The sequence below is a fragment of the Microtus ochrogaster genome, chromosome 2 (assembly GCF_000317375.1).
Source record: "Microtus ochrogaster isolate Prairie Vole_2 chromosome 2, MicOch1.0, whole genome shotgun sequence".
Classification (NCBI taxonomy): Eukaryota; Metazoa; Chordata; class Mammalia; order Rodentia; family Cricetidae; genus Microtus; species Microtus ochrogaster.
In genome coordinates this window covers 38,264,264-38,274,545 of record NC_022010.1, presented here as the reverse complement: position 1 = coordinate 38,274,545, position 10,282 = coordinate 38,264,264, and positions in this window count along the sequence as shown.

Below are 10,282 nucleotides of genomic sequence, written 5' to 3'. Positions count from 1 at the left end.
TCGTAAGGCACACAGTGACTTCAGATTTGAAGAAAGTACACAACTGGAGTGAGGTGTCACTCCCAGGAGAAGACAGCAAAGTGTCTTCCTTTGTGCTTGCTTTACTGATGATTCCTGGAGCTTCAGAATCTGTAGGAATGGTTGCCACAGTTGGAAGTCACCGAGAATGGTGCTACATTCAAAAGGTTCAGAGCAGGGCACGAAGCTAGGAGATGCCCTGGAGTCTGTGGAATGAACCTCACTCCCCAGAGAGGAAGAAATGAAGTCAATAATGAAAGTTTTTCTTCCTTTCAACTCTTTGCCTCTGCACTCTGGGTCTCCAATTTAACAGAATGTATGATTTCATGAATAAATTAGTGGAACCTGTGACTTCATTAATAAACTAAAACATCACCTGGAGTCATTAGCCCAAGAGGACTCTAAGTTTTTTATGTATGCCTGATCAGCACAAGTTAGTCCTCACGTCAAACGTTCCTTGCACAATTGGACTGAAATATTAAAAAGAAATCCCAGGACCAGGTATGGGATACCTCCTATATAAGATATGGCCCTCTAGAGGAATAAAACCTATAAAATGAATGCCTATTAGAAAGGTTTTATTAGATTGCCTTAAATGGTAGGGCCTGGGTAGTCCAACAATGACTACCTCGTACTGGAGAAGCCTAGAATCCAGTAGTTCCTTAATCCTCTAGGCTGGATGTCTCATCAGTCTCAACCTGACACTGAAGGCCTGGAGGATCCCTGGGGAGCTGCTGCTCTTCTGTCTTCAGGAAGCCCTAGTGTGCTCCTTCTAAGCCTGAAGCCATGGTGCCTTGCAAAGCCTCTCCTACAGGCTGATGGAAGGGGACCCAGTGAGGAACAGCACCACCAGGTTTTAGTATCCATGGAGGAAACAGCAAGATAAACTTGTCAACAAGAGTAAATGCAAGTAGGCAAAAGACAAAGCTGCTCTTCCCTCTGCATTTTCTCTGTGCTGCCACAAGAGGGTTAGTATCTGCAGATACTAACCACATGAGCAGAATACTAAACACAGGGAAATCAAGCTGGAACTGGGCTAGAAGGCTTCTCCCCGCTGGGAGGCTACTCAACACTGAAAGCTTCAATACTGATCTTCCAAGTGAATATCCCTTCACTGTTGCAATAGTGGCATGTTTGTGATGGGGTAACCAATCACTTTCTGATTGGATCTAACACCAAATCTGTAGTATGGAGAAGGCTGCTTGTTCGTCTCAGCCTCACAGAAACTATATTAATTAAAACACTGTTTGGCCCCATTAGCACTAGATTCTTATTGGCTAACTCATATTAATTTAACCCATTTCTAGTCATCTGTATATCTCCATGTGGCAGTAGCTTACTGACAATGATTTGGCATGTCTGACTCTGGTGGCTCCATGGTGTCTCTCTCCGACTCTGCCTTCTTCCATCCAGCAGTCTTTTTAGTTTTCCCTCCACTTTTCTCTATTCCCCTACAGCTCTGCTATATGCCCAAAGCAGTTTCCTTTATTAACCAATGAAAACAACACATAGGCAGAAGAACCTTCTACACCACAAATCCACAAGAAGAAAAGCTCATCTCTGGAATTGTAAACCTGATCAAGAGCTCTTGCTGAGGAGGTCATCAGCTCTAGAAGGGAATATGCTGCCATTATTTTGCAAATGGACATACTGTAAAATAGGTTTCTAAGTACTTAGGTTTATGCCTGTAGATTAGTGCAGTCCTCAGCCTTCTCCAGAAGTTTCTTACTACAGCAAGCAGTCATCAAAGAAGAGATTCAGCTGCATAGCTATTCAGAATGCTGAGAATAGTGACTATTATGTGACCATCCCTGAGCAGTACATCTAGATAATCCCTAAGGGAACATGGTAGAAGATGATGAGAAAAAAAATGTAAGAGCCAAAGGAACTAAGAGGATAGAGAGGTGTTCCTTCCTACATATATATGACAAGTTGTAGACAATTTGTTTACCCTATGAAGAAGTGTCTTTGACAAGGTGCCTTCTAATAGATTTAATAAGGAGCTGAATGGCCAATAGCTGGACAGAAAGAGTTTAGGCAGTACTTCCAGAGATAGAGAGGACTCTTGGAAGAAGAAAGTTGGAATCACCAGCCAAATACAGAGGAAGCAGAATGGACAATATGGAGATGAGGTAATGTGATGGAGGAAGGTCATTGGTTAAAAAAATAAAGAAACTGCTTGGCTGGCCCTCATAGGTTAGAACATAGGTGGGTGGAGTAAACAGAACAGAATGCTGGGAGGAAGAGGAAGTGAGCTCAGACTCCATAGCTATGCGCTCTGGAGCAGAGATGCCATCCTCCCCTCTCCCAGGCAGACACATGCGATGAAGCTCCGACCCAGGATGGACGTAGGCTAGAATCTTTTCCGGTAAGACCGGTGCTAGTTTATTAGAGATGGGTTGATCGGGATATCAGAATTAGCCAGTAAGGGCTAAAGCTAATGGGTCAAGCAGTGTTTAAAAGAATACAGTTTCCGTGTTATTATTTCGGGTAAAGCTAGCCGTGCGGGGGCTGGGTGGCGGGACACAGCCCACTGCTCCTATTACTACAGTAATGAGCCTCCTGAAAGATTAAAAAATGATAGATTAAAAAATACAGGTTAATTTCAGTTATAAGAGATAGAAACAAACCTAAGCTAATGTCAGGCTTTCATAATTAGTAAGTCTCTGTGTCATTATTGTGAGCTGGCAGCCCAAAATAAAAATTCAGCTTCAGGCATATATGTGATATTCATGGATAAACAGCAACAATGTTTACCTACACAAGACTGGATCCACCCACATCTCATAATTGATGACAACGGGGCACATGACGTCCCACCTCTCCTGAGGGACACTGTCAGTTAATGGTTACTAGGGAATGTAGATGGAAGTTTCTGTCCTGCAACCATTCATTCCCAAATAAACACACAGAGGCTTATATTAATTAACTGTTTAGCTTCTTAGCTTAGGCTTATTACTAACTCTTACAACTTAAATTAATCCATAATTCTTATCTATGTTAGCCATGTGGCTTGGTACCTTTTCTCAGTAAGACATTCTCCTCTTGCTTCCTCTTTTTCTGGATGTTGACTGCATCATTGCCTTTCCTCTTCCAAGAATTCTCCTAATCTGATCACCCCACTTATACTTCTTGCTTGGCTATGGGCCAATCAGTGCTTTATTAAACCACTACAAGTGACAAATCTTTTCAGTGTACAAGAACATTACCCTACAGAGCCACTTTCTTCTCTGGTGTAGGCACTGAAAAATTGTCCATGCTCCAATAAATAACACTCATGCTCATGCGGTCAGCTGTAGTTAAATTTAGTGGTGTGTGCTCATGTGCTCACACATATGCATATCTTGTCTTCAAAATTGGGTCTAAGGGTAAGTTGCTTTGGAAAAGAGCTTGTTCTTTTGTTTCCACCGAGGTTGAGAACCTGTGGAATCCTTCCAGACTAATGTGGTTTGATGGACCAAGACCCCCACAAAAGGTCATCCCCCCCCAAAATTACTTCTCCCAATAAACAGCAGGAAGTAGTTTGAAGAGAACTACACCCAAAATTCCCAAATATTGTTTATAAATGTTTGTTTGCATTTAAAGGGGGATATGCTATAGAAATGGATACTTTGCATTGGTATGGACCTTGCATTATTGATACAAATTTGAGGTATTTACTTTTTAAAAATATATTGTTTTCATTTTGTGGATATGGGTGAAAGAAAAAGTATTGGCTCGGGACCCCTAAGACCAAATTCTCTGCACAAAGGAGATTTATTGCCTGCAAGGAGTGAAGGGCAGGGAATGAAAGACAAACATGGGAGAAAGAGAACAAGGGACAAGGGAAAGGGAACAAGGGAGAGGAGGCAGGGATATTTGTCCTGGAGTGAGAACAAAGGACTCCTCAGGATAGAGAGGAGACAGATGTGGCACATAGGAAAATGGTGGTTTACAAAGGTAAAGGGCCAAGCCCGGTGTCACAATGAGGCTTTTGGTTTTAATTAGGAATGTTAATTAGGTAAGTCAAATGAGGCTTTTGATTGCTGGACTTCAATATTTGACAGCTGGACCTTAGTAGTCAACCCCAGGAGAAGAACTTGGTTAAATAAAGGAAGAGACCTTAGTAACTAACTTTAGGGATGTAATCTAATGATTTTTAGCAAGGCAGAGGGTACTGTGGAGAAGTGCAAGGCCTGAAAGATCCATGTTTGCCATGCTCAAGCTGAACAAAGTCCCATCTCTTAAAAGCCCAGAACCCTTTATTTTTAAATAACTAATTTTATATTATATTATTTAAAAGCAGCTCTCACTTCAAAACCATGCTCCTAGTGCTGTATCAATAACTGATATTTTAAAAGATAAGTTTAATTATTAAAGTGCTTGTTATCAAAGCAAGAGGATACAATTTCAGATTGTCCTTATCCCATAAAGGCCAAGCATGACAAGGTATATCTGTAATATCCCATGATATGAAGGCAGAAATAGGAGGAACCCTGATGCTCTCTTATAATTTTTATCTTTGTTATTTTTGTTTTTTCCTTAATTTTCATTTTTTATTTTCTAAAAAAGAAATCAAGCTATCTTTTTTCATTGTATATACCAATCCCAGTTCCCACTCCCTCTCCTCCTCCCATTTCCTCCACCTCCCCACCACCCCACTCCCCATCCACTGATCTGAGAGGGTAAGGCACAATGCTTTGAGGAAGGTCCAAAGCCCTCCCTACTATATCTAGGCTGAGCAAGGTATCTATCAAAAAAGAATAGGTTCCAAAAAAGCCAGTACATGCAGTAGGGCTAAATTCTGGTGCCACTGCCAGTGTCCCCCGAGTCTGCCCCAACCATACAACTGTCATCTATATTCAGAGGGACTAGTTTGGACATATGTTGGTTCCTTCCCTGTCCAGCTGGAGTTGGTGAGCTCCCACTAACTCAGATAAAGTGTTTCAGTGGGTGCCCCCATTGTGGTCTTGGTCTCTTTGTTCCTATTTTCACTCCCCCCACTCTTCAACTGCACTTTGAGGGCTCAGCCCAGTGCTCTGCAGTAGGTCTCTGTCTCTGTTTCCATCAGTTGCTGGATGTAGGTTCTATGATGACATTTAAGATATTCATAAATCTGTCTACAGGGTAAGGCAAGTTTGGACACCTTTTTTTCTATTGAGTAGGGTCTTAATTGGGGTTATTCTTGTGGGTTCCTGGGAATTTCTCTAGTGCCAGGTTTTTTGCTAGCCCCATAATGTCTCCCTCAAACAAGATAATCTCTTTCTTAGCTCTCATTTCTGCCCTTCCTCCATCTCAACTATCCAGTTCCCTCACGTTCTCCTCCTCATTCTCCCTCCGCTCTTCTTCCCTTTCCACCCTCGTTTCTTCCCCCACCCCCTTGCTCCCAATTTCGTCAGGTGATCTTGTCTATTTCCCCTTTCCAGGTGGATCTATATACGAATAACTGATTTTTAAAAAAAAATATTGAAAATAGATTTTTCCAATACACTATATTCTGATTGAGGTCAGGCAAATAAATGCAACTAGAAAAAAACATCCTGAGTGAAGTAACCCAGAACCAGAAAGTCAAACACAGTGGCTATGAGACATAAAGCAAAGAAAAATGAGCCTACAGTCCACAACCCCAGATAAGCTAGGTAGCAAGGAGGACCCTAAGAGAGACATGCATAGATCCCCAGGAAGGGGAAAGAGATAAGAGTTCTGAGTAAACTGGGAACATAGGGGGAGGGGATGAGAGAATGAGAGGGGAGAGGAGAAAAGGGACTGGAAGCAGGGAGGAGAACATGAGAGAACAAGATGGTTGTGTTGTGGGAGGGACGGAGAGGGAGAGCAAGGAAAGAGATATCTTGATAAAGGGATCCATTATGGGGTTAGGAAGAAAGATGGCACTATGGAAATTCATAAGAATCCACAAGGATGACCCTAACTAAGACCCTAAGCAATAGTGGAGAGGGTGCCTGAACTGGTCTTCTCCTGTAATCAGATTGATGACTACCCTAATTGTCATCATGGAACCTTCATCCAGTACCTGATCAAAGCAGGTACAGAGATCCACAGTTAAGCACTGGGCAGAGCTCCCAGAGTCCAGTTCAAAAGAGGGAGGAGTGATACTATGAGCAAAGGGGTCAAGATCACAATGGTGAAGCCCACAGAGACAGTTAACCGGCTGAGGAGCCTGTATATATAGGACTGAATTAGGCCCTCTGAATGTGAGTGACAGTTGCATGGCTTGGGCAGTTTCTGGGGCCACTGGCAATGGGATCAAGATTTATCCCTAGTGCATGAGCTGGCTTTTGGAGCCCATTCCCTATGGAGGGATGCCTTGCTCAGTCTAGATACAACGGGGAGGGGCTTAGTTCTGCCCCAAAGTGATGTGCCAGACTTTGTGGACTCTATGGAAGCCCTTACCCTTCCTGGGGAGTGGATAGGGAGTGGGGAGGTGGAGTAGAAGGGGGCGAGAAGAAACTGTGGTTGGTATGTAAAATAAATTAAAAGTTTAAAACAACAACAATAATATATCCCTGAATGAAAAAATTTTAAAAGTATCTAAACCAATTGGAATTTAGTATATGTTTGCTTTGCTAAAAGTGTGTATGTGTGCCTTCTGCATTCCTTGTGCCCACAGGAAGACACCAGATCCCCTGGTCTTGGAGTTACAGGCAGTTATGAGTGTTGGGAATTGAACCCAGATCCTCTGCAAATGCAACAATTGCTCTTAACCACTGAGCCTACTCTCCAGTCCAAATCTGGGATTATTTTAATTCACAGATTAAAGCCAATTTCCTTTTACTTGCCATATCTTAGAGATACCAAGAGACACTGATACTTTATCTTATTATTTTGACATAAATAACTTGAAAACTACAAGTAATTAAGAAAAATCCAGGACAACCTGTGTGGTTTGGGATCGTGTTAGGGTAAGAGAATTCTCGAAGAAGCACAATGGGAGCTCTGATTTCACGGCAGGATTGTGGTGGTGTCTCCAGGACAGCGACATCTAGGGCCATGCTCTGGGGACCGCCCTCTAATGCATACATGCCGAACAGTGCATACATCCAACACTGTGGTGGCACAGCTGTAACTCAGGCAGTCCTGGACCAGAGACTGGTCACACATAATGATGCCCACTGATTTGCGCTCAAAAGGATAAAGCTTCCCGAAGATGGATATTTTCCCCTCAAATCCTACTGGCTCTTGGGATACCATTCTGTTAGACTGCTAGAAAGTGCTGATTTATTCCAATATTATTCCAGCATTTTGCAATGCCTCTTCTATTTTTCTGAGCATAGACTGGCAGGCTCCTTTTCTCTTCTCTTGCTTTCTTCTCTATCCTTCTGGTTATTAGGTGGTTTTGATATCGAGGACCAGAGATGATTGGCTTCTGTAGGTGCCCACTCTTCTGAAATCAGACAGAGTAGGCAGTGAGAACAGATCTTAACCAACAGGTAATTTCCCCATGGAATGTAAGCTTCTTGCCTGTATTTGGTTGACAAAGAGGAATTGGGATAATCATTAGGTATGTGAGAACTGTGAAGGAGGCATGAATTAAAAACAGGGAAGAATGTGGAACCTGTAAGAGGAGGAAAGAAAGGTTCTGAACTAACTACAAACAGAATGATCAGCTTCTCGAGACTCAAAATGAGCAAGCTAGATCGTGAGCTAAGTGTAAGAGGGGGTGCCATTAAGCAGTGGTTTGAGGGAGGCAGAAGTACCTGCTTTTGACTGTCATTGATATAAATGTGGCTGTCACCAGAAATGGGTAACGAATATGAACTAATCTGACATGAGTGTCTTGCTCACCTAGGGACTGATGCCTTCACCAGTTATGGTCTTCTGTAGTCCCAGATCAAGCCTTTCCAGGTGTATACATGTCTTAAAAACTTCATATAGTCAAGAACACTGTTGACTACAGCTGAAGTTGGTTCTCCCTGGCACAGCTTCTCTGGTTCTCTGTTCTCACCTTCTTGGAGCACGGATTACGCTGTATGTTAATGATGCATTCTTTTCTGGCTCCTTCACACAGAGTGAGAGCTATTTAGAGAGGAAACAACTATATCTTATTGAAACAAAGGAGAATAAAAGATCGCACCCCGCCCCTGCCACATTTTTGACTTTCCACCCATTCTATCTGTGGCCAAACCCTTGTCTACCATTGCAATCTAACCTTGAACATTTTGGAGTCTTCAGGTGAAGAATCATGGTTCTCCTTCATGAGAATGTAAACCTGAGATTGGACTTAGATGGAATTGCCTACATTGGATGCAGTCAATCAATAGATTAATGTTTTCTATCCTCCAGCCCAGGGAAAATATGTAATAAAAGATCATTGCAATTGTACATGAATAGAACAGTTCACAAAAGTTCCCTGAGTTGGAAAATATTTTGCCAACATTCCTGCCAAAATTACCTTCAAACAGAAAGAGAAAGCCCCTTTTAGACATTCCATGATGCTGGAGTGAGTCATTCACTTCCTTTGGCTCATGGGGAAAATGACAGAAACTCCTCGTTTCTCATTTTGCCCAGAAACATTAGACTTATCAGACCGTGGAAGGCGGGAGCAAATGGTCAGAGTTGCAGATGGAATCACGACCCTGGAAGCCAGAGAGAGTAGCATATGCTTTGAATCTCGGCACTCTGGTAGATGGGGCAGGTAAATCTCTGAGTTTCAGGCTGCTGGGGCTACACAGTGAAACAAAAACATTATCAAGAAACAGAGGTCCTGGGCAGAAGTTGCTCAGTGGTACAGAGCTCGCCTAGCAAGCGCAAGGCTCCAGAGTCAATATCCAGCACTGCAGAAGAAATTCCAAAGGGGACAGGAAAGGCAATAGGAAGGGCAGAAGCAGCTATGTAAAGAAATAAAACTCTTGCATGCTCTCAGTATCTAAAAAGGAAAATCAAAACATCCCATAGAATAGAGAATAGAGTGTTTGCCTGAGACCATGGAGAGAAGGGTGAGGGGCAGTGGAGAAAGATTGACAGATGAATAATAAGATAGCATTAGATAAGAACAAGATATCTGGGGTGCTTTAGTACAGCCGGGAGATTATGGATAGCAGTCACCTAGTAAGTACTAAGTAGAGAGCTAGAAGAGACTGTTTCAAATGTTTTAAGCACTTCACAAAACAACATAAATAAAATATTATATGGGGCTTCACTAATATGTATTCTTTTTAATGTTTACATGTATCAGTTAAAATATAAATTACAGAGAAATCACCCAAGCTTATGAACAGGCATGTGGGAGGAACCCTGCACACACAGATCTCCTTTTTGTCAGTTATTCATCCAAGGCTAATTGCTTTTCTTGCCTTTGCTGAGCTCTCTGCACAGGTGTGAAGGCAGAACTGGACTATTCTACTGAACCACCCTGTTAGCTAAAGATGCCATTAAAAATGCAATAAAGATTAGGGGTCCCAATGAATTTTCCTAAAGAATAAAGTTTGGTTTGTTGCCAGGAGTCTGATGCTTAGGCTAGGCTTTCCTTGTGTAGAAACTACAGTAGTTTCTCAACAACTGTTTTGCTTCCTACGGTAAGTCTTTCTATCTTTACTCAGGTTTGAAATTTGATTTCTTTCTAGCTTCCTGTGCACACACGACTGTTAGCAAGAATCTTCCTTAAATAACACACACACACAGAGAGAGAGAGAGAGAGAGAGAGAGAGAGACAGACAGAGAGAGACAGAGACAGAGAGAGACAGAGAGACAGAGAAAGAGACAGAGACAGAGGCAGATAGAGACAGAGAGACAGAGACAGAAAGTGCTAATCACATCTGTTTAAAAGTAGCTAAATACAAGGCTCACTCAAGAGACTGTCATGCACACAGTGAGACTGCACATTCATTGGGTAACTATATTAAGTACTTCCATCATTATTCTTCTGAAATCTGAACTGAAATTTCAATCTGTAGAGCCCCTCCAACCCCCTGAAATAGTGGGAGTAAAAAGTACAAAGTTTCTAAAAAGTGTATCAGTGATACTTGATTTGTGGAGGTGGGGAAAAAAGGGAGAACGACCAACTGGCTTCTTCAGTCACTGCTGCTCCAGCCCCAGGCTTCTGTGGTTCAGTGATAGTAAACAATGAAGACGACCCATCCCTGTCCCTTTCATCAGCTTTTGTTGGCCTTTTGATTGGTCCCTCACTGTGCATAGCCTTTGCTATGGTGTCTTATTCCTTGTTCTCAACAACCAACCAATCACCTTGAAGATGCAAGTAGGATTATATTGACAATAATAATGCCTTACAATTAGTATGCAAGGGCCACTTGTAACGTAACAGGAAGAC